General features: G+C 41.0%; 1 protein-coding gene across 4 annotated transcripts in view; it reads left to right on the plus strand.

Moving 5' to 3' along the window:
* Positions 1-23,181, plus strand: part of PALLD (palladin, cytoskeletal associated protein) — a 345,921-nt gene that overhangs the window by 51,853 nt on the left and 270,887 nt on the right. The window contains exon 1 of one of the 4 annotated variants that reach the window (XM_075066364.1): positions 16,983-17,239. The exons of the other annotated variants lie outside the window; for them this stretch is intronic. The gene's annotated coding sequence lies outside the window, so the exon portion shown is untranslated. Of the gene's footprint in view, positions 1-16,982; positions 17,240-23,181 lie in introns of those variants that run through there. 4 annotated transcript variants of the gene reach the window in all.

The raw sequence follows: 23,181 nt of genomic DNA on the forward strand, positions 1-23,181 counted from the left end.
GGTCTGGATTTTGCTCTGTTCTATTTTTGCTTTTCATTAATAAAAATAAGCCCTAGTCTGAAAAATTTTGCTCTTTGTATGTAGCATACCATCATTATTTATATTGCAATAATGTCAAGCCCCTTTGCACTAGATAGAATGTATGTGTGTATCATAGAATATTAAGGTTGTAAGAGCTCTCAGGAGTCATCTAGTCCAATCCCCTGCTCAAAGCAGGACCAACACCAACTAAATCATCCCAGCCAGGGTTTTGTCAAGCTGGGCCTTAAAAACCTCTAAGGATGGAGATTCCTCCACCTCCCTATATAACTCATTCCAGTGCTTCACCACCCTCCTAGTGAAATAGTATTTCCTAATATCCAACCTAGACCTCCCCCACTGCAACTTGAAACCATTGCTTCTTGTTCTGTTTATATATATAATCTTTTTTCTCCACCTACTCCTATAGTAATTATGGATCTATTATTGCCCTTTTTATTTACAGGTAGGAAGGAAGGAAAGGTGTGCAAAGATTTGTGCATGTGGGGATCCTGATTGTGAATTCTATGGAGGTAAAGGCTGTTACATAGAATTCGCAATCAGGATCCCCACATGTACAGATCTTTGCACACCTTTCCTTCCTTCCTACCTGTAAATAAAAAGGGCAATAATTACTATAGGTGGAGGTGGAGAAAAAAGATCAATCTGAAGAAAAATCTATTAGCAACTCATCCCAAAATTGCAATAAACAAAACATGTTTTCATTTAAAAAGGTGAATTATTATCTTCAGCTTTGCCCAGAAGAAGGCCACAGCTGATCTCTGGCATGTACTTTATGCTCTGTTGGGCTGAGAACCCTAAATAGTATATGGCACTAGAATGTGACTTTTGAAAAGCCTGGAGCTGTACGGGCTCCATGATATGCAAAACCTCTTGCAGGCACTATAGTACCATTCTAAATGACATAAATATGTGAAGAAATCAAAAACTTGATAGCGTTGTCTTCATATCTCAGCAATACCCATGCACAACTTTAACAAACCTGGATTTGCCAAACAGTTACTGCTGCATAAGTTCACTCAGTTGAATGCAGAAATAAGCCAATTTGTCAGTGAGTCCAATACAAAACAAAAAACTTTCTGAAAAGAAAACTTGTTCCCAGCTGTGCTGCTCATTACTCCTCTGTCTGAATTATTTGCAGTTTAACCCTCTTTGCACAGTGCAACTGCAAGGCAGCAAAATGCGCCTCTGAATGCTGTGTAGGCACTTTCTACATTTGTTCAGAAACCGTCATCTATAAAGCAGCTGGAAATGCTGCAGGAAAGAGACCTCCAGAAAACATTTCCAGATCTGCTTGGACAGCTGGTCTTTTCAGTTAATGAAATCATAGCTTAAGATGTGCAGAGAATGTAAGGTTTGCACTGGTGAGCAGCAGGATATCTACTTAAGACATTTGGAAATATTGTGTGTATGGATTATCCATTTCTCATCATAAATCCTATTTACGTCAACCATGCAATTAGCTCAGGCATGTTTGACTCCTGCATTGCAGAATGATGTGAAATGGTGTGATCCAGCCCTGTCTTGGAACTTACATACTGATCTTTCTAGTTTGTGTTTTCACATACTGGTTACACATTCTTAACAGGGCTGTGTCATAATTTAAAGTGTCCCTAAAGGAATTACTGTTGAGAAGGAGGGTGGAAATCCTTTTCCTTTGGAAGGTTTCAACTTCAATTAAAGTTCAAGTATCAAACTGCATTAGCCATCTCTATAGCTAAAGCTGTGGGAAACTTATCTAATCTAACTCTTGAAGTGTTCATAAAACTTGCAGAAAGGTATAAAGTGGGAAATGTGGTTTTGCCCTGGGAGTACACTTCTAATTTATATTTCTTTATATAACTGAATTTTATTGATATAATGTCATAACCAAAGCACTGTACAATTATGTCAGCTCTTTTTCATGTCCAGGAAAAATAGGGATGGGAGGGTGTTGTATTGATCTTTAAAGGTCTAAAGAGTTAAAGACATTTATAAATGCTTTCACTGTCCAACATGAAATAGTAATAGACAGATTCAGAGTTATTTTTAAACAGAGCTGTTGGTTTTACTCAGTTACTTGGCAAACATTGAAAAGTATTAATTCAAATTGAAAGTTTATTGATGAAATACAAAGAATAAGAAATTAAAACAAGCACTCGTATTGAAAGTGTGGTTGAGTGAATATGCAAAATGGACTTAGTCAGATCTTTTTGAAATCTGTCTCCTTTTGGAGTCAAAATAGCAGTCTCATGTTCAGAGCAACCTTTCTTTGATTAAAAGGATAGGGTTAATTTTACTCACACCTGATGTGATGGGCATTCACTTATTACTAACTAACTTTTAATAACTAACACACACACACACACACATCCCAGATGGAAGAGAGACAGGAGAGAAAACAGAGTGAAATATGGCATTTATTGGTGCCTTTTGGACGGCTGGGTAGTTACAAGTAGATGCTTTGGCCGGCAAGTTGACCATGACACCTGCTCCTTGGACCCTGGTTAGTTACAATCAGGTCATGGCCATCATCTGGATGGATTTTTTCTACTTAGATGACAAGTCTGGATGAATGCAATATAGTTGACTCTAGAATTTGATGAAACACCAAGAGATTGAGAGAGAGGATAGGAGGACAGAAACTGATTAGGGGTGGGGGGAAGAATATGATAGAGGTCTAGAAAATCATGAATGGTTAGAGGAAGTGAATAAGGAAGTATTGTTTATCCCTTAACATAATACAAGAACCAGGGGTGTGATGGGGTACGCAAATACCACACAAAGCAACATGGAGTTAAGGAGCTGTTCTTGGCTCAGCCAGCCCTGCCCCACCACACCTGTATGAGATGTACAGACTGGAGGAGGAGTTAAAAGGAAAGCAGACCAGCTTACTTGTAAGCAGACCAGGGAAGAGAATGGACCTTTCAACCTGTAGCTCCTGAAAAAAGGACTGACGGAAGGTAGGATCTTTCCCAACACCAACTGCCTGAAAGTCCCTCCCTGGGGGAAGAAAGGACCTGTTTCCTCCTCTCACGTACTAACTCAGTTTGTGTTAATTCTCCTGATTTTGTTTATGGACTACCACAGAAGGGAAGAGACTTGGAACTGACTGAGCTGGAGGTTCAAGTCACAGGAGGAGGCAGTCACCGCCTGCAGGAGAGGGAGAAAGCTACCATGCCACAGCTAATTACAAGGAGGTGCCAAGCTGTGAGCTGATCCCTTCACACTTTCTTGCTATAGACTGTGAACTTTAGAAAATAGAGGGGTGCTAGGAAATGGCCTGGGGAGAGAAACTTTAAGGCAGTCTTGGGTGTCAGATCCTTTGGTAGACCTCCAAGGGCTCTGGGCCAGAGCTCAGTAGAGTGGGAGGCACTGCGCATCCCCGTACCAAACTGCCTTCTGCATTTAGAAGGGCCTGAACCCCGTGACCACTAGGCGATGCTCCCCATGAGTGCTGACCATCATGAAGGGCTACCCAATAACATTAATAGGCAGCAGGTTTTAAAACAAACATAAGGAAGTATTTTTTCCACACAGTGCACAAACAACCTGTGGAACACATTGCCATGGGATGGTGAAGGCAAAAAGTATAACTGGGTTAAAAAGGAATCGCTAAGTTCCTGGAGGAAATATCTATCAGTGGCTATTAGTGAAGATGATCAGGGATGCAATCTCATGCTCTGGGTGTCCCTAAACCTCTGACTGCAAAAAGCTGGGACTGGACAATGGGTGGCTCACTTGAAATTGCCCTGTGCTGTTAATTCTCTCTGAAACTTCTGGCACTGACTACTGTCAGAAGACAGACCACTGGATATCTGGCTATATGGACCATTGGTCTGACCCAGTATAGCTATTCTTATGTCCCTCAACAGTGGAGCAGAAAATACAACAAGAAAAGGAAGCCCTGGGAGGAGAACCAGACCTTCAGTTCTCTGCTCCCAGGGGAGAGTGTGGCTGAGAACTGGCAATACTTGCCTAACCACTGCCCGTAAGAGCTCCCTCCTGGGACAGTGGTGTGAGCTGAAAACAATTACTTTAGAATGCCTACTAAGACTTGCCTGTGGGAGCTGGACTGAATTATTCCCTGCCAAAGGCCCCTTGAAACAAGGGAGGGATGCTGTGGGCTTGGCATTAGTTGGCTCTCTCACATCCTGCCTTTTTGACCTTTGGTGACCCTAGAAGGAGTGGTCTCCCACAAGCGGAGCTGTTCTGCCAAGTGCCTGGACATCGAGAACTGGAGGATGGAGGACTACAAGGCCTTGTCACACCTGAAGAGGGCACTGTGGAAGGCCAGGCTCATGACAAATGGAATTGCTAAATGATTCACTGAGATACATCAGGGTTATTTATCTGTATTCCAAGCAAGTGGAAATAGGAAGTTGCTGTGGCAAACTCAATTGCTGTGGAAGATGTGGAATCCCAAGAGGTGTCTGGGACTCCTGGCCCAAAGATGGGAGGATCTGTAATTTAAAAAAAAGCAAACAGCAACCATGGGTTTAAGTCTGTACCGGCATTGTGGAAAGAAATCTAAGCAACACTACAGCTGCTGTTGTAAAACACTCTTCTATTCTGTACATGGTTATGATATTGGAGCTTGGAACAAGTGTGGGGGGTTTGTTTTTTTTAAATGGGAGCCTAAAGTCAGGCTCTAAAATCTATAATTAGGTGCCTGATTTTTTTAAAAACACTGAGCATCCAGAAACTCCCACCCAAATCAATGGAAACTGATGGGTGCTCAGCTCTATTAAAAATCAGAGCCTCTATTTAAGAAGACTAACTTTCAACTTCAATTTGAAAAAAAAAATCTTGTCTGTGAATAACTTCAGTTGGTGTGGGCTACATGCAATCTATTGAACTGTTTTTTTACATGGTGCCTGCGCAAATGCATATCCCTCCAAGGTTGCATTAGTGAGTGTGTGACCAATAGATCATCGTTCTCTGTGTAGAGTGATTCTCTACATCTACTAGCTAATTTCCTGAACTGATTTTTTTTCCTTTAGCAGCACCAGAAATGTGGTTTTTACCTCAGTTACTTCTGAAGAATTACTGCTACACAGTTAATCCTCTTGAATGGCATTTTTAAGATTTTTTTTTTCCCCCTCAAATGATGAAAGGAGATTATCCCAGAAGTAGATGAGGCAGGCGGCCTGGTGAAACTCACCCTTCACTCCACAGCTATGCAAATAGCCAAAGTGAACTTAGTTCTGTCTAAAAAACTGATTGATGTATATGGGAGGCCCACTGCAGTTGGTGCATGAACTGAGACCCTCATGGTCAAGTCAGCAGTCTCTAACAGGTGATCTATAGGGAAGATTTCCCGTTGGCCGACCTAGTCTATGGTGTTTGTGCCAAGAATATCTTATCTGGAAATCATTTTTACAGACCTTGCACATTTTGTTTGAAATTGCTTTCTCCAATGTGGAATGCTATAAAGCACATATAAACAAATGGGTTTTTTAATTTAAAACATACCAAGTATTGTGCTTTTACAAGTATGGTGGGTTTTTTGTTTTTGTTTTTTTATTTCTAGCTTTTATTTTTATGAACCTCACTGCTTCCTGGGCAACAAGCACCCGCCACCACCACCTCTTCCTTCAGATCCTTTCTTAAAATCCACTTCATTGTCACTGTTAATCCCTACTTCTAAACATTTTGCTCTTCTTTTTTAGGCTTAATGTTTATCATATTGTATTTTCCCTACATTGGAGTAGGCACCATATACTTATTTGTTCATAATGTGGCTTATACCATTAAGCTGTTTTAAATAACTCACATTGTGACCAAGCTTTTTTAAATGGTGGCAAAGCTCCTAAATTCATATTTTATGCCCTCCAAACTAGCATTTTCTGGGTCACAGGGTGGCAAATCATTTTTAACCATCCAAAATTGCTGTAACGAGTGCTTTTTGAAAACAAAGTTATAACTAACTATCTCTCTCAGAACATAGGATGTAAGCTTTCTTTATAAAAAGGAGAATTTGTGGCCTCTTCCAGGAGATAATTTTAGTTTGGTTTATGATTCCTCAACATTCACACATGGATTTGCTGATGAATGAATGAATTCTGATCTTGACAGATACACAAGGGAAAGCATTGACAAGGAAAGACATAGGATCTCTTCTTACATACTGTAGAGCTCTTTACTGTCCATTTACCAGCAAGGAAAGCTACTAAATAGTAATGAATATTGCATTTCAAGTGGACATAATTTTTTAGCTTCTTTAGATACTCCCTTTGCTTGACTAACATAAAACATACGTGCCCATGAGTTAAGTTTCAATGGAGAGATATAGTTTAAAAAAAATTTAAAATCCTAGGATCAAAGTGCAAGAACTTTTATAATGTTCAAAATAGTTCTATTTTTAGTCTCAGACAAGGTTTGTTCATTCAGTTGTAACTATTATAACTCTTTGAAAAGGGTTATAAATGGTTGTCAGTTTTCGGAATGTTTCCAGTGCCTCAGTAAATACATCATGCAAAAAATGCAGCATGGTCTTTTGGCTTAAACTAACTACTGTCTTACATTAAAAAGATAAGTGTATTCTGCCCAGTTTCATAGGCTTTATAACAGCTATACATGAAAAGCATTTTCTCAAGCTGTTAGCTGGGAATAGAAATATTTATATGGTGGAAAGAGAAGGATGATTGTATTATAATGGGGTTTTAGCTGAAGCAATCCTACTTAATATTTTATCATTGTCATAACATCTTTCAATAAATTCCAATAATTTGTCATCTTCACCTTGCTGCCAGTTTAGAATTTGGTCTTAGTTCAAAAAGTAAACATTTATTACATGACAGAAAATATGGATTTCCTCATTATTGGGCTGCATTTTATTTTTTGCAATGTATTTTTCTCTGCTCAAATCTCCTTAAAAAAATCTTTGCATTTGCATGACATTTAACAAAATCTGGATTGCTTCATTCAGCTAGTCAATATTTCTTGCAATAGTGCAAAACAAAACAAAAATGCACCTTAACTTTCATGGTTATTTTTCAAGCTCAAGCTGAGGTGCTCATTGGGTGGTGGCTATATTTAAAAAACAGTATTTTCTTAACTTCACAACAATCAGTTAATGTTGAGTAATATGGCAATGGGCGTGTCATAAGTAGATAGGTAAGGGTTAATTTTCTTTTACTGTAAAGGGTTTACAAAGGGAACCAAACACCTGACCAGAGGACCAATCAGGAAACTAGTTTTTCAAAAGTAAGGGTGGGAACCTCTGGAGGTTTTTGGCTTTGTTCTGTGTCTTTTTGTTTTCCTCGGCTCGTGGTCAACAGTTTTTTTCTAACTCCATTCTTCTGTATCAAATATGCTACTATCACGTGTGAGTACAACAGGACCAGTATCGGCTGTTGATTGTGCTTTGATGTCTGTATTTACATGGGTGTGATTTGCTGGATGGTTTAATGGCTATCTTTTAAGCGATGTTCTATCCTTTTTTTATAAGCCATATCCCTGTTATTGAGTCTTTAATGCAGAGTGATAGTATATGTAAGTTCTTCTTTCTTTTTAATATATAAAGTTCTTCTTTTTAAAACTTGGGGATCTTTCTTTTCCTAGTGAGGCAAAGGGAAGAGGGAATTTCTGTTGCCCGGAACTTCGTGTTACATCTGGACAGGTGGGGACGGGGGAGGGAAGCGCCATGCTTGATGTGCGGTTACGTTTCTATGTCCAGGGCAGGAAAAGTTACGGGAAGAAGAGCAGAGAGAGAGAGAATTCAGCTCTGTTGTCCCTGGTGCTAAGGTTGTCTCTTTGGCAGAAGGAGACAAGTTTCTTGTCTTTAATGTAAAGGATTGCATCAGCGTCCGCTCAGCTTGCTCAGAGCGGACCCCGGAGGCGAGGAGTAAGGGGGAGATTTCATCTTTTGCCGGGATCTCTACTTCTGAGTCTGGGGTCTCCAGGAAAGTTGGGGAGGCCAGAGAGGGTCGGTCCCCCCCAAGGAATTTGGGGGAACCCAGGCTGATAGTAGCCTCAATACTATCTGGTGGCAGTGAAATAAGATCCAAGCTGGGTATAAGCTTGGGGAAGTTCACAGTAAGCACCCAGATTTTGTATGCTAAAGTCCAGATTTGGGACAGACGTTTACCACAGGGCGAGAACAGTTTTGTTTGTCTAACATTAACATTACACCCATGTGACAAAGGTGGATACCATCAGTCTCTGGTTGCACTGCTAGTCATTTCTACACTAGCACTTATTTCCTCAAAACTTTTGTCACTGGGGTGTGAAAAAACACACCCTTGAGTGACACAAGTTTTGCTGACATAAGCACTTGTGTGCATAGCACTGTGTCAGAGGAAGATGCTCTCCTGCAGATATAGCTACTGTCACTCATTGAGGTGGTTTTATTATGTTGACAGGAGAGCTCTCTCCCATCGACATAATGCAGCTATACGAGCACTCTTACAGTGGCACAGATGTATCAGTATAATTCTGGCACCCTAAGCTTGTAAGCATAGACATCTCAATCTTGTTGTAAGCTGCTTACTGGCTATTTGACCAAAGCACTGAAACCCTTAGCTTGTTTTACAATTTTTCTTAAGATGAGTGACCTGAGAACTAGCATAACCTGGTGTTTACTTCTCCATTGTCTGTCCTTCCTGTGACAAAGTTCCTCCTCTACCTTGGTGGGTCATGTGCTTATTGGCAGATTTGCTCACCTCACAGATTCACCCTGTGGTTGAGAAACAGCCCAGAGACCTTCCCCTCTGGTAGAAGCCACAGTCCAGATCAATTCCTCCTGTGTCTGATCAGGAGTCGAGAGGTTTAGGGGGAACCTGAGCCTGCCCTTTCCTCCGGGTTCCAGCTCAGGGCCCTGTGGACTGTAGCTGTTTAGAGTGCCTCCTGGAACAGCTGCATGACAACTACAACTCCCTGGGCTACTTCCCCATGGCCTCCTCCCAACATCTTATTTATCTTCACCACCAGACCTTCCTCCTGATGTCTGTCTGATAACACTTGTACTTCTGAGTCCTCCAGCATTATGCCTACTCACTCTCAACTTCTTGCAAGCCTCTTGCTCCCAGTTCCTCTCCTCTGCCCTGAGGGGAGTGAGACCTTTTATAGCATCAGAGGGGTCTTAACAGCCTCACCTGACTCTTAGCAGGTTAATTGGAGTCAGGTGTTCTCATTAGCCTGGAGCAGACCCTGCTCTGGTCACTCAGGGAACAGAAAACTGCTTATCCAGTGGCCAATAGAGCTCCCTTCTACTACTCTGCTGTTCCCAACTGGCCTGGGTCTATCACACTCCCTACAGATTCTCGAAATGGTAGACAAAATAAATGTGGTGAACAAGTTATGCAAAATAATCACTACTGTAGAAATATTTTCTAACTTGACCAGGGAGTTTTCTTAAAATCACCTTTTGGGTTTGTCTCTGGATTAGGCTAGAGCACAGCTGTGTAAGTTACAAACTTCTTGTCATGTTGCCATTGGATTACATTTTCTTGTCTGCATATTTAACCCAAAAGTGAATGACCGTGAAGATGTGTGAAATTTATAATAGCATAAAAATAATAATGGCAGACAGGAAGGAGCAGTGATGTCTGTGGACGCACCTGGGGATCTCTGTTTCAGTCCAGGAAGATGCAATGGCCTTTCTGGAGACCTTGTCTCGAGCAGTCAAAGTGGAGGATGCCAACTTCTCCAGAGAGCTGGTGGGGAGTGGTGGCAATGGAGACTGGTCAGTATTCCCAGCTTATGAACAAGGGCCTTCCTTGTATAGCTGTGCTTACCTATAGTCGTTGCTGCTCTGATAATATGATGTGTAGCCACCACAAGTTACATGCTTGTGTACAGGCAACATCTCTTCTGGAGCTCCTCTTGGCTTTGGGTAGTAAATCCCAGTTCAGCGAGAACATCCAAAATATCCTCAGATAGTGAAACTGAACAATCTCTTCTTCTAAGCACAGGCAAGGAAACCTTCCCCCCCCCCCCCCCCCCCAAAGCTATCCCTAGCAACCCACCCAACCATTGTATTCCTCTACAAAGGAATCTTACTTAATCATTTTCAGAAATAGCTAATTTCCTTGTCGAAATCATTTCTGACTAGGAAATGTCTCTAGTGACTGGACAGATTACTTGGATCAATCGTGTACTAGACAGAGGTTAAGGAAGGATCTTTGTTGTGAAAAGTCCTGTTGACATACTCATGCTTGTTTTTAAAGTTCCTGCCAATGAGTTGTGTTTTTTAGCCTCCTTTTGCTTCTTAGATATTTCCCTGTTCCCACAAACAGTTTTGTCCTGTCATTTTCGGCAGTTTTAGAACAGTCATTCAGCAAACTAAATAACAAACTGTCCAAGGTTAAGTCTCATACTGAGTTTAGTAGCACTCAGGAAACACCATTTTTTTTTAAAGTGAAATTACATTTCCCCTCTGCTCCAAAAACTTATAAGGATGAATTTTGTACAAAAGATTTTATAAATATGTATTAATATACTTCAACTTAAAGAAAGTCCTAGAGCATATCATTAAATCTTTGTAAGCAGAAGTAGGTGACTGTCCATGAATGTGTGCTTCATCTGTTCGACTTATATGGGCACCTTCAGGTCTACACATGTGCCAAAAGTAGGAAGCCTAGCTTTTGTTGGAAACAGATGTAGCTGCTAGCGTGTAAAGTAAAAACATTCTTCCAGTTGCCTTCTGGCACTACAGCCTTTGGTGGGATCCTGTTAAAATAAAACAGCCACATGTTGAACAAGGTCCTACATTCTGTTATTACTCAGGAATACAGTAATGTGATGTGAGCAGAGTTAAGCATGATTTGGGAGGCAAGTGGGGAATTTCTTTCTTCTGAGATCCCAGTAAATGCATCTTTCCAACACTTCAAGATTAGGATGCATCCAAGAATATTTGTCACATTTGTGAATGCAAGTCAGACTTGCTTGAATATATGCATCATCAGTATGATTCAGATGCTGAATGTAGGGGTAGTCTGTTTTGAGGCTGTGGGGTTTAGGAACTATTCACTTGGACTTAATGGATACAGAGTTTGAGAAGTTTGTTGTGCTGCTTAGATATTTCTTTTTACGTGTTGATTTTTTGATGGTTCTTTTAATGGAATGTTTGGAGACTTCATCAGTAATTAACATAAGACAATATTTGATCATATGGTAAGTCTTGCATGTGCAGTCCACACTATTGCTTTGAATTTCATATTTTTGTCTGTTTTCTAGTGTTTTGGGTAGCTTCTGCATTTTAATCCTCCTTTCTTCCCTTTGAATTTGTGTCCATACAAAAATGGAAAGCTCTGATACATGAAATAGGTTCTGATAAACTCATTTTTGTTTTAGATTATATTTCTAAAAAATGTTTTTCCTTTTACTTAGCTATTGGTATTGAATTTAAATTTTGAGTTACTTGCGAGAGAGAGGAGAATCAGCCCACAAGGTAAAATTTTTCAAAAATTTCTACATCCCAATTTCAAAAACACCTAAATCACTTAGAAGCCAGAAGCTGGGAATGGGCAACAGGGAATGGATCACTTGACGATTACCTGTTCTGTTCATTCCCTCTGGGGCATCTGGCATTGGCCACTGACAGAAGACAGGATAATAGCCTAGATGGACTTTTGGTCTGACCCAGTATAGCCATTCGTGTTCTTAAGCCTATATGCTTTAGACCCTTCTGAAAATAGGATTTAGGCTCCTGAAACATTCAGGCACATTTGAAAACTTCATCCATTATCTTTACAAAGAAAGCCTTCTTGTATATATCTGCACCATGGATAGCTTAGATTGATCCCGGCTTTCAAAACAAAGAATTCAAGTATATGGAAATTGATGAAGGGGCTAGAGAAGATTACCCTTACTACCTATGTGTAGAGAAATCATGCTCACTGAGGCATAAGTTGTTTTGCAAGAATATGCTAAATCTTTGGCAAAGATTTCCCTAGCTAAAGACGATACCTGAAACAGGTCACCAATCAAGTAAGTACCGCCTGCATAAATTAGCTGAACTGGACATACCTGTAATGTTCTAGTTCATACATTGATGCTCTTCATTTTTCCATATTTGGTTGTTTATCTTTCTTCCTCAATCCCTTCCCTTTTCAGTTTGGAGCCCTCCTCTCAATAAGTTCAAGCACTGTATTGTAAATGACCTGTATTGATAAATGCCAATATTGTATATGAAACATGGAAGGTACATGTAGGGTTTTGTATTTATCAAGTACATAACATTGGTGTTAGGTGGGCTATGATTTATAAGCACACATCTTGCAGTTAATCGAAAGGAACAGGTGAGATCTAAGGGGTTTTTCCCCCTTCACCACTTGAGATTATTTAATCATTGCATCAAAAATATCAAAGGGGGAGAAAGAAACAGAGCGAGTAGTTTCTTTATGCAGCCAGCACAAAAAAGCCCAGCACAGCTTTCCTGGATGGGGTATATTGGGGCATTACTGAAAGAAGACACCTTTTTGTGCAAATTTAACTGTGCTTTTCCTGATTTTTCAAAAGTTTGAGTTTTGCTCAACTCAGCATTCTGCAAGGGGATAACATACTACAAAGCAACCTGAATTCTGTATTAAAGGGGTAGAGGGTTTGCCATTCTGTATTAATGGGGGGGAGGAGGAGTTGAGTACCTCATTAATGATACTGATGTTATGTTCTATTTAATATGTGCAGTCTTCACTGAGGTATAATTTGATTTTATGTCTTTATATAATTTACTGAATAATTAGACAAAAACACTTTAATTTTGCAGAAACCTTAGTTACGTTAACACCAATGATTAAAATTTTTCTTCCTCACTTCAAATATATAACTGTCCTTAGTTATGAATGGGCTTGTCATATACTCCAGCTGAGTACTTGATAATTTGCAGATGGTCTTCTCCTATTACTGTGAATTATTTTCTTTCTGCAGCCTTTTCAACAGGTGGTACTGGTGGGTGTTTATTAGAATACCCTATTAGAATTCTTTAAGGGGGGTCAACAAACCCGTGGACAAGGATGAGCCAGTGGATACAGTGTATCTGGATTTTCAGAAAGCTTTGACTAGGTCACTCACCAAAGGCTCTTAAGCAAACTAAGCAGTGATTAGATAAGAGGGAAGGTTCTCTTATGGATCAGTAAACTGGTTAAAAGACAGAAAATAAAGGGTAGGAATAAATGGTCAGTTTTCAGAATAGAGAGAGGTGTCCCCCAGGGATCTGTACTGGAACCAGTGCTGTTCAACATATTCATAAATGATCTGCAAATTCTGCCACCTCACTGTTTTACCCCTTTTTCCAGATGATGCAAAATTACTCAAAATAGCTAAGTCCGAAGCAGTCTGTGAAGAGTCACACAGGGAGCTCACAAAATTGGGTGATTGGGCAACAAAATGGTAGATGAAATTCACTGTTGGTAAATGCACAGTATTGCACATTGGTAAACATCATCCCAACTCTACCATAGGCCAAAGGACCCTGGCTCAACTCTCTACTGGTCACAGGTTGCAGCCTGACCACTAGGCTATGCTTCCCAACCAGCTCCTGAGTGGGAACCACTACATGCCTCAATAGTTTACACTCTAGATTTTTTTTGCCCAGAGCTAAACTTTTTTAAAATGGCTATTTTTTTTCAAGGCCTATATCTCTGAAACCTGGGGTCACTGTCCCAACCCAGCATCGGTCTGAAGCACACTAAATTTCAAAGAAGTTTTAGAGGACTGTGATGGGGTGTTCGCTCCACATCTCATATAAAAGGGTTAAGGTAGGTGGGAAGAGGCTAATTAACCTAATAGGCTGCACCTGGGGGAGAGTTAGGTTGGAGAGGTAAGCCGTAATAAAAGATGAAGCTCAGCTGAGCAGGTGTAGGCTGGGCTGGTACAAAGCCAGCAAGTTGAGAACAGATGGGGGCTGAAAGGGAAGTACTGTGCAGTCACTCCCTGAGAAGAGGGAGGTGTGTTTGCAGTATAGACTCTGTCAAGAACCTGAAAGGAATGAAATAGCTGCCCCAACCCCCTGCTCTGAGCCCCCTGCTGCACCCCTCACCCCTTGTGAACCCCAGCCTTTTGCCCTGAGCCCCTTCCTACACACTGCACCCCCTCCCACACTCCACATTCCCTTCTGCATCCTCTCCTGCCCCAGCCTTACATTCATGTCCTGGCATGCAGTTTTCCCCACCTTGATGTGGCCCTCCGGCCAAAAAGTTTGCCCACCCCGATCTAAGGGTATGTCTACATAGGCAAAAAACCAAAAACAAAAAAGAACCCACACATGACAGCAAGTCCAGAGCCTGTGTCAACTGACTCAGACTTCTGCTACATAGCTAGCAATAGCAGTGTAGACATGACTACTTGGACTGGAGCTGGAGCTCTGAAACCCAACTGGGGGGCTCCAAGTAGAAATATCTGCAGAACTGTTTTTAGTCCTGTAGTGTGAGCCCCAAAAGCATGTAGTTGATTCAGGCTCTGAGACTCTCTGTAGCAGGGTGTGATTTTGTGATTTTGGAGTTTTTTTGTTTTAAGTGTAGACATACCCTAACTGGTTACTATCTGTAGAATCAGGAAGGAATTTTTCACCAGGTTAGATTGGCAGTGAAATTGGGGGTTTGGGTCTATTTTTCCAGCATCGGATGTGGGTGCCTACCAGGATCATGTGGATATATTTCAGTAAATTAATTCCCTGCCAGTTCAGGGGCCTTGGACGTTGCACCTCAGTCCCTCCTATTATCAACTTGTGGCACATAACAATTAAGTCTCCTGAGGGTTGTTGCTGTAATACCTTTGTCTAACTATGGTGGTTCAGTTTACTTCATGGGTGCTGATTGGTGTTGGCAGCCTGTGATATAGAGGTCAGATTAAATTATCTGATGGTCCCTTCTGGACTTAAATCCTATGACTAGCTGAAATACTTATGCCAGATTCTTTTGCATGACACAAAAACTAATTCCAAAAGTCTTTTCTGACATTCTTCCTTATGTTGCCAAGTGCAATTGTCCCTGTTCATTTCATTACCTAAAAGACTATTCCTTACAAGAAATTGCTGTCTGAGTTCATGGGGGTTGTGATGTTGCACTCCATATGTTTTATGGAAACACGCTTATAAGTGTAAATATGATGTGACTGGAATAGTCTTTATGCAAAATGTCTCTTGTAAGGTATCATAACAAAGGTTATAACCTATTGAATATATTCCTCCTATTTGTATGTATATATCTTTCTTGTATCTGAAGTTAGAAATGGGGGGAGGGATAGCTCAGTGGTTTGAGCATTGGCCTGCTAAACACAGGGTTGTGAGCTCAGTCCTTGAGGGGGCCACTTAAGGATCTGGGGCAAAATCAGTAGTTGGTCCTGCTAGTGAAGGCAGGGGGCTGGACTCAATGACCTTTCAGGATCCCTTCCAGCTCTATGAGTTAGGTATATGAAGTATAATTCTGAGGTCCTATTGTAATTATGCAAAGTGTGGGCCATTAATGGTGGTTTAGAATCTTGATGCATCTCATTGACTAGGACAATTTGGTTGTAAATGGCTCTGTATACTTACAAACCTCCCTACGTATGTGTAGGCCAGCCCTGGAAGAATGGAGGCTAGGGTCTCACTGAACATGTCACCTGATACTGGAATCCATCTTAAATCTGGTACTTTTCCATTCAGAAGGAGGGGTGGGGACCTAGAGAGACAAAAGATTCCAGCCTTGTGCCAAAACTATAAAAGGGGGTGGAACAGAACAAAGAAGGTAGCCATTCATGAGAGAACCCCTAGGCTCCACCTAAGATGTCTGCTGAAACTAACAAGGACTGTACCAGGGGAAAGGGTTCGGCTCAGACTAGGAAGGAGTCCAGTCTGTGAAAGAAACTAATTGGAACATCTCTGAGGGTAAGATTTTACCTGTAATTAGTTTCTTAATGTATTAGGCTTAGACTTGCATGTTTTTGCTTTATTTTGCTTGGTGACTGACTTTGTTCTATCATTACTTGAAACCACTTAAATCCTACTTTTTATATTTAATAAAATTACTTGTTTATTAATAAACCCAGAGTAAGTGATTAATACTTTGGGGAGCAAACAGCTGTGCATCTCTCTGTGTCAGTGTTATAGAGAGCAGACAATTTATGAGTTTACCCTGCATAAGCTTTATACAGAGTAAAATGGATTTATTTGGGGTATGAATCCCATTGGGAGGTGGGTGTTTGGGTGCTGGAGCTAGGTAACCTGCTAAGCTGTTTTCAGTTAAGCCTGCAGCTTTGGGGGCATGGACCAGACCTGGGTCTGTGTTGCAGCAGGCTAGCATGTCTGGCTCAACAATACAGGGTTCTGGAGTCACAAGCTGGCAGGGAAAACAAGCTCAGAAGTAATCTCAGCATGTCAGGTTACAGTCCCAAGGGGATACCTGTGACCGAACCCATCACAGTGGTGAAGAATGGAAAAAAAAAAAAATGCCATTGGCATCCCTGGTCCACTTGTAACCATGGTAGTTAACTTGTAGCTCTGAAGTTCTAGGAGGAAACTTCTTATTTCTTTTTTGGTACAGAGCAAGCTCCTTTCCAAGAGTGGAGTAACAGAATTCACTAGAGGTAATGAGAGGGTGGTGTGGGGTAAGTTGCCATAGTCTGTGTGTTGTGCTATCAGCAAATACACAGTCAATTTTTAAAAAAAAATCTATATTCTGCAACATCCAGCGATACCAGGGAGTGGAATCTGAAATAACTTAGGGAAGCAAAGGCGGTATATATCTTGGAAATCGAGTAAACTTTTAATGGGGGGGAGGGGCAGAGAGAGAGAGATACATATTGTGCTTCACAACTACCTAACATTAGATTGCTACTAAGCCCGCAATTCCCAAGATGTCTTGGCAGCTTGCTCGCTCAGGGGTGAAGAGAGCCCCTCCGTTATGGTTTAAAGTGCCGTCCAACCAGCGATCGGTTTTAGGAAGCGCCGGTGGAATTTGCTCTCTACCTTCTCTCTTGAGATCAAAATCCCCGCAAGGAAAAAGCCTCAGCACGTGATAAGAGGAGAAAGTGAGGGGAGACAGATTACCCTAGTCATTTCTTTAGTCTTATTTTTCGGGACATCACCAGCATTCTTCCCCCAACACCCACCCTATTTTTTTCCCAGCCCTTCTCTCTCACACACATTACGGGCGCACATCAGCACGCACTCTGAAGCAAAAGCAAGAGCAACAGTTGGATTGAAGCCAGAGGACGTACACTCGGCTTCCTCACTGCCAGCAGTGGCTTTGTTCTTTGGAATCAGCCGGAACCCGGGAGGACGTCTTCACTGCTGCTCGTGAGTGGTCGGAATTTTGGCAACTCGGCGTTCTCTTAATGTCCTCCGTTCTGTTCTGCAAACTAGGCTGATTTTTAGTAGAGCAAAGCTGGGAGCTGGAGATAGTCAAGGAGTGAAGGGACACGGAGACCGTCAACCTCTTTGGGGGGGGGGGATCTATTTGTTCCACGACGGTAAGTGCCAGCATTAAATAGGTATAAAGAAGCAGATAAAATGAGGTGCTTTAGTAATTTCATTGCAATGGCAACGCATTCTAGTGAATCTCAGTGTATACGCTCAGTCATAGTTTGCTTCGGAACAGTTTTCTGCAGTTAAGTCGTCCTGATCTCCCCCGTGCCGCGAAAGCCCTGACAAGACTCAATAGGCTTTAGCCAAATTCTGATCTTGGAAGGATTTCCATAAGGCTTCATGACTAGGTTAGCTGAAAATCTGTTCAATCACCATACGTAAGTAGAATAGAGTAACTACAGAATAGGAACGGCTTAGTTTGTTGTTTGAACCTGTGAAGTCGAAATTAGCACGGTCAGATAGAGGCAGGATAGAGTGCAGTTGTTTGTATGTCGGTCACTAATGTAAGGAATGGAGGGAAGGGAAAGATTTATTTAGGTTCATAGGAGCAAAAAATAGGTTTGATTTAAACTGCTTTAATTCATTCAAACCACCTTTAATCACTTTAGGAAACGAATCTCGTCTTTAAAAAACCTGCTTTTTCAGGTCTTGACATAAAGAGCAATCAGTTAGCAAATGTTGTTCTCAGGGAAACAAGTGGAAGCCAACATACAGGAGAAAGGAATGTGTTCTTGGAGATCTGTCTGTCATTTAGAGGACAAGAACTGGGCAAAATGAAACCTAGTTTTCTTCTAGTAAACAGTTGTTGCTATACTTGTTTTTGTACCTATGCCATACTGTTTCTTAAACTTGTTACCAAAGAACAACCCATTACAGGGATTGTTTTTCCCTTCTCTCTGACTGGTCTCTAGAAATACTTAAAATGAACAGTGCTCCAGGATATTGATCCAGCTGCCTCCAAAGATAGCATCTGGCTGTCAGAAAGGGACCCAGCTTAGGGACCATTTGTCTTAAAGCTACTGATAAATTATGCAGTCAGCATGCTACTAGATGTTGTCAAGATTTAGTTGAACTGTCTTGACAAAATGGTGATGAAGCTTTGAAAACCAGTAGTTCAACTATGTTAAAAAGTTGAGGAAAAGGAGAAGACTTGTAGTGTGAATGCACTTGCTGTGTAACTATCACAGGGTTATAAACAGGATGGTGGAGGAGGGGAACAGATTTTCTACCTTTGCCTGTGGTTGTACCTGTGCTTGAAATAGTGATTCCAAAACCCTGTAGTAATTTGCAAAAAGGCAATTGTTTACTTTTGTTTTGTCACAGGTGATGTGGGAGTGAATCTAGTCACATACAAAATATGCAGTTGTGTGCAGGTTCAAATGGTTGGTTGGCAGGTGCAGTCAGTTACCTGTTTTCTCCAATGGCTGCAGCTTTTTGTTCCATTTCTTAAACTTTTACCAACACTGTCCTAGTTCTAACTATCCCCTTTTTGTTGGAAAGAATACTCTCGTTGGGCAACTGTACTTTGTGGGAAGATTGGTGAATAAATGTTCTGCTACCTGATCAGCTGACTGTGGATTTGAATTTCCAAATGACTATAGATGGTGTTCAGTGCCTCATTCATTTTTTAGTGGTATGTTCAAAAAGAGTTTTTGTCCTTGTACTGGGATTCACATCTCCTTTGCATGCTGTTGTTTAGTCTATAAAAAGAGTATTATTCACTTGTTTGGAATGGGACACTAGAACTAGCAAAAATTCCTTTTGGGAGCTAAAATTGGAATGGTGTTTTCTAGAGTTATGCTCCCCCCTCTGATGGCATCATGTCAGATTTCATCAGCAATGCTTTCAGTTTCATAATTTCCCCAGGTGCTATAATTTCTCATTGATGTGAGGAAAAACCTGAGGTCTTTGTTACTTTTCCTGCTTTAATATGTTTTTTAACATATCATTTGGTACTGTCTGTGAATTCTGGCAATGAGTGTAAAGCTCAGCAATTAGACACTAGAGGTGGGCCTCAATCAAAAACCCTGGGTCTAGATATTCTTGAACAATGGGAAAGTTAATATCTGGATCCAAAAGGTTCTGGCTCTGGCCTATCCATATTAAAGACATATCACTTTGGCTACATGTATGTATAATTTGCCATTTGAAGGGGGAGGGAAGCTTATTCAAACTATGGCTATATTTTTAAAAATAACATGCTACTCAGTGCTGCTGGTACATAAATATTAAACCTGGGCCTCTCTGCTCTGATAGCTGATGTGATACTTATGCTGAGAGCTGCTTTTTTTAGGTAGCTTCTTTTCTTATTCATTGCCTAAATTTGACTTTCACAGGAACTAATTCACTGTAGGCTTATCTCCTATTATAATTTTAAAGGTAAGTTGCATTTGGGGACTCCGTTTGAGACATGCTGAATACTCACAGAACAGAAAAATGGCCATATTGGGTCAGACCAAAGGTCCCTCTAAGCCCAGTATCCTGTTCTCCCATGTGGCCAATATCAGGTGCTTTAGAGGGAATGAACAGAACACGTAATCATCAAATGATCCATCCTCTGTTGCCCATTCCCAGCTTCTGGCAAACAGACTAGGGACACCATCCCTGCCTGTCCTGGCTAATAGTCCATTGATGGACCTATCCTCCATTAATTTATCTAGTTTCTTTCTGAACCTTGTTATAGTCTTGATCTTCACCACATCCTCTGGCAAAGAGTTCCACAGGTTGACTGTGTTTTGTGTGAAGAAATACTTACTTTTGTTTGTTTTTAAACTTGTTGCTTTTTAATTTCATTTGGTGACCCCTAGTTCTTGTGTTATGAAAAGGAGTAAATAACACTTCCTTATTTACTTTCTCCACACCAGTCATGATCTTATAGACCTCTATCATATCTCCTCTTAGTCGTCTCTTTTCCAAGTTGAAAAGTCCAAGTCTTGTTAATCTCTCCTCATATGGAAGCCATTTCATACCCATAATCATGTTTGTTGCCTTTTCTGTATCTTTTCCAATTCCAATACCGTAACTCCTCACTTAATGTTGTTATTATGTTCCTGAAAAAAGCCACTTTAAGTGAAACGATGTTAAGCGAATCCAATTTCCCCACAAGAATTAATGTAAATGCGGGGGTTAGGTTCCAGGAAAAAAAGTTTCATCAGACAAAAGACTAATATATCTCTCTCACTCACACTCAATATAAGTTTTAAACAAATTAATTTAACACTGGTATACAGTGATGATGATTGTGAAGCTTGGTTGAGGTGGAGGAGTCAGAGGGTGGGATATTTTCCTTACTGCTAAATGATGAACTAGCAATTGGCTGAGCCCTCAAGGGTTAACTCTCTCACTCTACAAGGCAGCAGGAATGGAGGGAGATATGTGCATTTCCCCCTTTAAGTACACTGTCTTGTTAATTAGATCAGCTTGCTGAGACCTTAGCTGCTGCAAGCTCCCTCTGTCCTGAGCCCTGGTGTGTCCCCCCTGCTCTATGGAAGACAGGGAGCAGGGGGGGAAGGGGACACCCTGATATTAGCTCCCCCACTTCCTCCACACACACATGCCTGCCCGCACAGCAAGCAGGAGTCTTGGGGAGCAGCTCCAAGGCAAAGGGCAGGAGCAGAACATGGCAGTCGGGGGAGGGACAGCTGCAATTGCTAGTCTGCTGAGCAGCTGCTGCACAGGGAACTTAGAGGAGCAGGACGCTGATAGGGGCGCTGCTGGTCCACCCTGGTTCCTAGCCCCCGACAGCTAGCTGCAACGCGCTGCTCTTCCTGCAGGCAGTAGACAAAGCAGGCAGCTGCCAAATGAGGTTAGAAGGGAGCATTACACAACTTTAAATGAGCATGTTCCCTAACTGATCAGCAACGAAACAACATTAACCAGGATGACTTTAAGTGAGGAGTTACTGTATATCATTTTTGAGATGGGGCGACCATATCTGCACACAATATTCAAGATGTGGGCATACTATGGATTTATACAGAGGCAATATGATATGATCTGTCTTATTATCTATCCTTTTCTTAATGATTCCAAACATTCTGTTCGCTTTTCTGACTGTCACTTCACATTGAGTGGATTTTTTTCAGAGAACGATCCACAATGACTCCAAGATCTTTTTTGACTGATTAGAACTAATTTAAATCCCATCATTTTATATGTATATTTGGAATTGGAAAACATAATGTGCATTACATTGCATTTATCGACACTGAATTTCATCTGCCATCTTGTTGCCCAGTCACACAGTTTTGTGAGATCTCTTTGTAACTCTTCACCATCTGCTTTGGATTTAACTATCTTGAGTAGTTTTGTATCATCTACAAATTTTGCCACCTCATTGTTTTACCCCTTTTTCCATATCATTTATGAATATGTTGAATAGTACTGGTCCCAGTACAGATGTGTGGGGGGACACCACTATTTACCTTTCTCCATTCTGAAAACCAACCATTTATTCCTACCCTTTTTTCCTATCTTTTAACCAGTTACAGATCTATGAGAGGACCTTCCCTCTTACCTCATGACAGCTTACTTTGCTTAAGAGTCTTTGGTGAGGGATATTGTCAAAGGCTTTCTGAAAATCTAAGTACATTATATCTGCTGGATCCCTCTTGTCCACATGCTTGTTGACCCCCTCAAAGAATTGTAGTAGATTGGTGAGGCATGATTTCTCTTTTAAAAAAAACATGTTGACTCTTCCCCAGCAAATTGTGTTCATATATGTTTCACAGTTCTGTTCTAACTCTTGTGAGGTGTTGAGTGCCTTCAAGTCGTGCTGACTTCAGTGGGACCCTGTGGAAGCTCAGCACCATCTTGATAGGGCATCTTACAGGATTGAGCCTTAAATGATCTGTCTAAAACTCTTTAAAGGATATTGCCAGATACATTTTTTACCTGTGCCAAAAATGATGGTAGCCCACAACCTGGACTGTAGTACAGTATAAATGTGAAAGCAGAATTCAATTTGTTGTTCTAAGTGTGGTTATTCTGACACTGTGTGCTGACTGGCCACTCTGAATATGGCTGTGCTGACAGATACAATAGGTTTCTGTGAATACAATTAAACATGTATCTGCCAGCTGCTTGTGGTATCTGTATGCCTCAGTAAGAAAACCTGTTCTTTGGCTTTATCTGCCCACTGTGGTTTGTGGTACATTACTTTGACTTATTCTGCAGAAGTTGCATTTTTTTTTCTGAATGATTAAACTGTGATGTCATTTTCTATCCTCAAGGCTTTAACCTTGAAAGATTTTTGCTGTGGATGAGGCTCTTTAACATTGGAAGTGAAAATGCCCTAAAGTCCACTTCTGAGCAACTGTCTACTCAAGCACATTCCAGTGTCACCCATTCATTTGTGGTCAGAATGATTCAGATCTGGTTAAAGATGATTTAAAAGAGAGGTTATGGATACACTGCAATGTACATTTAGGAACACAAAGATTGGTGGGGGAGGGGTGTTTTCACAGCCTTATTGAGACCACATGGTTCTAACTTGCACTTTTTTTTTTAATATGGAAATTGCCCGCTGGATTTATTCAGTTTTCTTTCTTTCTAATTGCCTGGAGGCTGAGAATTGGAATTGTGGCATTAATGGTCAGGTCAAGCTAAAATCAAATAGTTTCTAAGGCTCTCCACATATAAGGACAAGGTTTTTCTTTTGGGGGACTTCACAGAGCATGTAAATCTATGCTGCCTCAACATGAAGGGGAGAAAAATGTAATGGGAAATCTTTTGACATAATAGGAGAACTGGAGGCATTGTTTTTGTTTTTGTTGTTATTGTTGTTGTAACTATCGATAGACTGGAGATGGTCTCCGTATAACACCAGATGTTGTTATCCTCTTCCAACAAAGAATGCAGACCTGGGAGGAGGT

This window comes from Chelonoidis abingdonii, chromosome 5, assembly GCF_003597395.2.
Source record: "Chelonoidis abingdonii isolate Lonesome George chromosome 5, CheloAbing_2.0, whole genome shotgun sequence".
Taxonomy (NCBI): domain Eukaryota; kingdom Metazoa; phylum Chordata; order Testudines; family Testudinidae; genus Chelonoidis; species Chelonoidis abingdonii.